The sequence below is a fragment of the Mytilus californianus genome, unplaced genomic scaffold (genome assembly GCF_021869535.1).
Source record: "Mytilus californianus isolate M0D057914Y unplaced genomic scaffold, xbMytCali1.0.p SCAF_5, whole genome shotgun sequence".
Taxonomy (NCBI): Eukaryota; Metazoa; Mollusca; class Bivalvia; order Mytilida; family Mytilidae; genus Mytilus; species Mytilus californianus.
In genome coordinates, this window is record NW_026262701.1 from 6,416,579 (window position 1) to 6,424,557 (window position 7,979).

A 7,979-nucleotide genomic window follows, 5' to 3' on the forward strand; every position below is an offset into this window, starting at 1 on the left:
TTAAGTAGAACTCTTTTAGATCCTAGTTTAAGAGTAAAAATATTTACAGAGAGAAAAAACTTCAACAAACTTGTACGTAAAAATCATAGGGTCTATAAAAAAAAATACTTGACGTATCTGAAAATAATCCTTTTGGAAATCGGTAAATTTATTAAAGGACAAAGCGAAGGAAGTCGTACCTAGCTCAAATATTTCACATGATAAATGGTTGAATTACTTCAAAAAAATTAATGATATTTAAAAAAAATCTGCTGATTGTGATGGTAAAAACATATTAGAGTGTCATGTAGTAAATTAGTTAAAACATATGTGTTGGTTTTAAATTTGATATTAAAGAGTGGAATCTTTCCTTCTATATGAAGAGAAATTATCATTAAGCCTATATTTAAAGGAGGATTTTTTAATGATCCTTCTAGCTACAGAGGTGGAGCTCTCTCTAGTTGTTTATGTCATTTTATTTTTGTTATTTTATGTTATACTTATATATTATGTGTATAAATCTTTTAAAGATACAGCTTTCTCCTTAGAAGCCCTTAAATACTATAAATAATAGGTTTAGGGTTACATATTGATAATAATACTATAAAGTACGAATGAAGTATAACGAAATCAGAGTTCTATATATTAATTAGATTGGTAAAGTTTTTGTTAAGTATCCCTTTAAAAGTTGTATACATGTATTGCACTGTTGCATGTTTTGTCTTTTCCAAACATTTTTGCTGTTTCTTTTTACACTCAATATTTTCTTACCTGGTTGTGATGCGTAGCTCTACAAAACATATAATATTAAGTGTAATAGCTTTTATATCTCAAATAGTTTCTACTGGTATTGTGTATCGATTTTATTGGCTAGCGCATATAATGGATGTAAATAGTTTAATGACGTAATGATAGAAATCTTCATTTTAGATAATATGTTGTTTGTCTTAGTAGTAAATGTAGAAATATTTGGATCTTGTTTCTATTGTGTTTCGTCCAATAAAATATTGAATTCAATCCAATTGAATTAATTTTTAAAATTATACAGTATCTAGAACGTAGTTTTGCATACTATATCCAACCTTACTTCCTGTGTCATTTGGTCTCTTGTGAAGAGTTGTCTCATTCGCAATCATACCACATCTTCTTTTTTATATTAGTCATATGAGGTGTTCGTCATTTTTATTTGACATTGGAACCTATCCAATTATTCAAAGCGACATACGGAAAATCACGAAGGTTTTACATCATTATTATTAAATTCTGTTGCCCTTATGTCTGTGGTCTAAACTCCAAATAAAATGTATAATAAAAACCTTATGGTCATATGATTTAAATGTGCTAGTTGAAATACAAACCAAAAAATGGGTGCTTATTTTACGACTTAGATGGATCACCAGATGCAGACATAAAATGACTTGCCTATATCTAATACCTTGATCTTGCTTTTTAGTCCGGTGTAAAATTTCCCATTTTTTTTCTTCATAAAATGAAAAGAAGAAGCCATTTTGATTGTTGTTCAATATAGATCATAGCACCAAATGTACTCCTTAAAATTGCACCATACCAAAGGTAGAAAAAAATCAAAAGTTCATACAAATCTCTGTTCCGGAAGTTTCAGTTTCTTCATAAAAAACTAAGTTTCTTTGATTAACCGATATACACAAATGATTGAAACATTCAGTAGGAAGTAAAAATGTTCTGAAATAAACTGCCGGTATTATAAAGATAGCGAACGGCATTAGAATAAATGTATTAATGCATTGAACAGCGTGGTGTGTGCAAACTAGGTACTTTGTGTTATTTCTCTTTGTGTTATTTGTTTTATGCTTAGTCCGTACTGACCATTTCACATTGATGTAACACAACTGTCTAGATGAGGGGAGAGTTGAACGCAAGAAATGATGAGTAACAGAGTTGAACGTTGCACATTAATGAAAAGCTAATAAGGCAATAAATCAACTAACTCGGCGTTAACTAACTACTTAAAAGTTTAATATTTCAGAAGGTAGAAGACCTGGATGCTTCATATTTTGTATATAGATGCCTTATAATAAGAAGTTTCCGTTTGTAAGATGTCCATTGTCCTTCACCTCATTTTCATGGTTCAGTGACTACTTTAAAAAATAGTTAATTTTTTTGAAATGTTAATTTCTCTCTTATTATGAGTAATAGGATAACTATATTTGATATGTTTATACCTTGCAAGGTCCTCATGCCTGTCAGACAGTTTTCATTTAACCTTGACCTCATTTCATACATTCGTGAACAAGGATAAGTTTTCGTGGTCGTCTATATCTCAGATACTACAGCAATAGATCTACCATATTTGGTGTATGGAAAGATTGTAAGGTATGCATGTCCAAATGTCAGGTGTCATCTGACCTTGACCTCATTTCATGGATCAGTGAACAAGGTTAAGTTTCGTGGTCAAGTCCATATCTCAGATATTATATGCAATAGGTTAACAATATTTGGTGTATGGAAATATTTCATGATGCACATGTCAGACTTTTATTTTATTTGACCTTGAACTCATTTGCACGGTCCATTGCTGAGCGTTAAGATTCAGTGTTTTGTTCTGATTTTCTTGAACTATAAGAAATGGGTCAACAATATTTGGTGTATGAAATGATTGCAAGGTGTATATGTCTGTCTGTCAGGTATCATCTGACCTTAGCCTCATTTTCAAGGTTCAATGGTCAATGTTAAGTTTTCAGGGTTAAGCTTCTTTCTTATTAACTATAAGAAATATGTCAGGTATATTTAATGCATAGATTAATTTTAAGGTGTACATGTCTGTCTGGCATTGTTCATCTGACCTTGACCTCAATTTCATGGTTCATTGGTCAATGTTTAGTTTTCCTGGTAAGGTTTGTTTCTTAAAAAAACTATAATAAATAGGTCAACTATGTTTGGTGCATGGAAGATTGTAAGTTGTACTTGTATTTTCGGTTTGGTTTTATGATCTTTTATGCTTTACTCTGGCATAGATAATAAACAACTGTTCAAATTAATAAAATTCTATTTTTCACAAACGCATGTACATGTAATTGTCACAATAAAATCAAGAGAACAAATCAACAGTCAAACTAATATATAAACCAAATACGGACTGCAATCCGCATAACCCAATAAGTGGTTAAGGAGAGATAACTCTCTTAAAAGTATGCTTACTTAACCAAACGTCTTGACCATACCAAACTGACATATAACATTGGTTTATCTTATTCAGACCTTGACCTCATTTTATTGGATCATGTTTAGTTTATATGATACTTGTAGTAAAGCTTTATATCTAGGACTATCAACATAAAATCAATGGTCTAAAGCAGGCGAGACATGTCAGCGTGTACACTCTTGTTTTCACAAGCTAGATGTTCTGTCTATATTTTTTATTAATTGTTGGAAACCTCTAGATAGCAATTGTCTAAGAACCTTGCTATTAAGGTTTTATATGTCCATTTTGGTGCCTTTCTATGTATTTGGCTTTCCGCTGATACGCTTATGCCAGTCGGACTGTTAAACCCATTCCATGTTAACAAAAGAGTCATATCAAAATCTAATCTTCAATAGCACCTACATTGTACACAGCAATTATGTGTTGGTCAAATTTCAATTTTCAGAAACAGTTGTGTGGAATGTCTTGAAAATACTTTTATAGGAAGAGCACTATCAATTTTGAGATCACTTTGTATAAAGTCAAAGTTTACTTTTTGCAGAAGATGAAGTGATCTCAAAATAGATTTTCTTCCTATTATATGACCACATTTTCAAATATGGTTGAAATCCAGTATGTAGTATTTTATTTTAAAAGCATCAAGAAAACACTCAGTCCCCAAGGATGTCTCAGCTCAGTAGTCAGTTCTTCGGTACTGACATGATTTATATAAATTATGAAATTTATAGAAAGAAATTTAGGTTTCAACTCCTTCAGGCAAAATTGATCTTTTAAAAACAGATTTAGCAATTGTGTTTATGTTCTTTATTATTTCTTCAACTGTTTATATTCTAATACATCCTTGGCTTTAAAAATATTCGGCTTTGAGCGTTCCTGATGATGGTAAATCGAGAAAACCGCTTCAACTGTTTCTATTCTAATACATCCTTGGCTTTCAAATATTCGGCTTTGAGTGTTCCTGATGATGGTAAATCGAGAAAACCGCTTCAACTGTTTCTATTCTAATACATCCTTGGCTTTCAAATATTCGGCTTTGAGCGTTCCTGATGATGGTAAATCGAGAAAACCGCTTCAACTATTTCTATTCTAAAACATCCTTGGCTTTCAAATATTCGGCTTTGAGTGTTCCTGATGATGGTAAATCGAGAAAACCGCTTCAACTGTTTCTATTCTAATACATCCTTGGCTTTCAAATATTCGGCTTTGAGTGTTCCTGATGATGGTAAATCGAGAAAACCGCTTCAACTGTTTCTATTCTAAAACATCCTTGGCTTTCAAATATTCGGCTTTGAGCGTTCCTGATGATGGTAAATCGAGAAAACCGCTTTAACTGTCTCTATTCTAATACATCCTTGGCTTTCAAATATTCGGCTTTGAGCGTTCCTGATGATGGTAAATCGAGAAAACCGCTTCAACTGTTTCTATTCTAATACATCCTTGGCTTTCAAATATTCGGCTTTGAGAGTTCCTGATGATGGTAAATCGAGAAACCGCTTCAACTGTTTCTATTCTAATATATCCTTTGCTTTCAAATATTCGGCTTTGAGTGTTCCTGATGATGGTAAATCAAGACAAGAGTGCACACACTGAAATGTCTCGCCTTCTTTACTTATCATTGATATTATGTTGATAGTCCTAAATATAAAGCTTTATTACACTGTCACATAAACTTATTATTAACCAAGTTAACTAAACATTGACCAATGAACCATGAAAATGAGGTCAAGGTCAGATGAACCATGCTAGGCAGGCATGTACAGCTAACAATTCTTCCATACAACAAATATAGTTGACCTATTGCTTTTAGTTTAAGAAAAACAGACCAAAACACAAAAACTTAACACTGAGCAATGAACCTTGAAAATGAGGTCAAGGTAAAAAAAAACTGTGTGACTGACAAATAGATCATAAAATATTTCCATACACCAAATATAGTTGAACTGTTGCATATAGTATTAGAAAAAAAGACCAAAACTCAAAAAATTAACTTTGACCACTGAACCATGAAAATGAGGTCAAGGTCAGATGACTGCCCGCTAGACATGTTCACCTTACAATCATTCCATACACCAACTATACTAGACCTATTGCTTATAGTATCTGAGATATGGACTTGACCACCAAAACTTAACCTTGTTCACTGATCCATGAAATGAGGTCGAGGTCAAGTGAAAACTGTCTGACGGGCATGAGGACTTGCAAGGTACGCACATACCAAATATAGTTGAACTATTGCATATAGTATTAGAAAAAAAGACCAAAACTCAAAAACTTAACTTTGACCACTGAACCATGAAAATGAGGTCAAAGTCAGATGACACCTGCCCGCTAGACATGTACACCTTACAATCATTCCATACACCAATTATAGTAGACCTATGGCATACAGTATAGGAAAAAAGACCAAAACACAAAAACTTAACTATAACCACTGAACCATGAAAATGAGGTCAAGGTCAGATGACACCTGTCAGTTGGACATGTACACCTTACAGTCCTTCCATACACCGAATATACTAGACCTATTGCTTATAGTATCTGAGATATGGACTTGACCACCAAAACTTAACCTTGATCACTGATCCATGAAATGAGGTCGAGGTCAAGTGAAAACTGTCTGACGGGCATGAGGACCTTGCAAGGTACGCACATACCAAATATAGTTGAACTATTGCATATAGTATTAGAAAAAAAGACCAAAACTCAAAAACTTAACTTTGACCACTGAACCATGAAAATGAGGTCAAGGTCAGATGACACCTGCCCGCTAGACATGTACACCTTACAATCATTCCATACACCAACTATAGTAGACCTATGGCATACAGTATAGGAAAAACAGACCAAAACACAAAAACTTAACTATAACCACTGAACCATGAAAATGAGGTCAAGGTCAGATGACACCTGCCAGTTGGACATGTACACCTTACAGTCCTTCCATACACCGAATATACTAGACCTATTGCTTATAGTATCTGAGATATGGACTTGACCACCAAAACTTAACCTTGTTCACTGATCCATGAAATGAGGTCGAGGTCAAGTGAAAACTGTCTGACGGGCATGAGGACCTTGCAAGGTACGCACATACCAAATAGAGTTATCCTATTACTTATAATAAGAGAGAATCTAACATTACAAAAAATCTGAACTTTATTTTCATGAAGTCACTGAACCATGAAAATGAGGTCAAGGACATTGGACATGTGACTGACAGAAACTTCGTAACATGAGGCATCCATATACAAAGTATGAAGCATCCAGACCTTCCACCTTCTAAAATATAAAGCTTTTAAGAAGTTAGCTAACGCCGCCGCCGCCGCCGCCGCCGCTGCCGGATCACTATCCCTATGTCGAGCTTTCTGCGACAAAAGTCGCAGGCTAGACAAAAACCGCTTCAACTGTTTCTATTCTAATACATCCTTGGCTTTCAAATATTCGGCTTTGAGCGTTCCTGATGATTGTAAATCGAGAAAACCGCTTCAACTGTCTCTATTCTAATACATCCTTGGCTTTCAAATATTCGGCTTTGAGCGTTCCTGATGATGGTAAATCGAGAAAACCGCTTCAACTGTTTTTATTCTAATACATCCTTGGCTTTCAAATATTCGGCTTTGAGCGTTCCTGATGATGGTAAATCGAGAAAACCGCTTCAACTGTTTCTATTCTAAAACATCCTTGGCTTTCAAATATTCGGCTTTGAGCGTTCCTGATGATGGTTAATCGAGAAAACTGCTTCGGACTCATGAAATTTATAAAATGTTGTTTCATTTTTTTTTCTGTTCAAATAGGTCCAGTTTAGTAAATATGACCTTGACCTAAGACATAGTGACCTAAAAACCAGATTGTCCACTCGTTTTATGTGACCATGTAACATAGTAAGGTTGCAATCACACTTTTCTGTACTAATTTCTGCCTTTTTTTTTACAAACTTTGACCTTTATTTATGAGTTATTTACAACGAAATCAATAGGTTACTTCCTCTCATCATATGTGACCATATGTCCAAGTACGATTGCAATCCCATATATTCTATTTGCTATAATATATGGGAAACAACTTTACTGAACAAATTTCAGTCTATATCAAGTAACTTTTACCCTTGACCTCTGATATGGTAACTTGTTTTGCTAATGCAACTGGGATATGAATCAAATCAAACCAGGGTTTTGTAAGTGGATTTGAATAACATAGTTTCGTAAGAAATAAAAACAAATGCTTCAATCATTCATGTTATGACATCAATGACAATAAAGTAATGTATGGCAACAATTGCTGCTTGAATTATTCTGTGTTGCTCAGTGTGTAGTTTAATGTTGTGTTTCGTATACTGTTGTCTCTTGGTCGTTTTTTCGGATGGGTTTTATTCTGTGGCGTAGTCAGTTTGTTTTCGACTTATGAGTTTGAATATCCCTTTAGTATCTTTGCCCCTCATTTTCATGTAAATATTGCCTTTAATGAATTTCATGTTATGATACTTTTACACATATAAGGAGCTGTATTTTACTTCAGTCACATTCTTCTGTGTTTCAGAATTTGAAGTTGAAAGAACAAATTGTTTTGAATTCAGTTGCAGATCCGGGATTTGAAAAAGGGGGATCCAACCATGGCAACCTAAGGAGTGGGACTTGTAAATAGTCTATGCATTAACCATATATTAAGTTCCCCTAAACAACCATTTGAAATTGGACAATGTCTTGTGGCGAAACAAAAGAATTTAACCAATCCACTATGTAATGAAGCCGTATCATCAACTATGACTCATTGAGTTTAAGTTAATTTCAGGTGCCATTAGTGAAGCTGCAATGCTAATCCT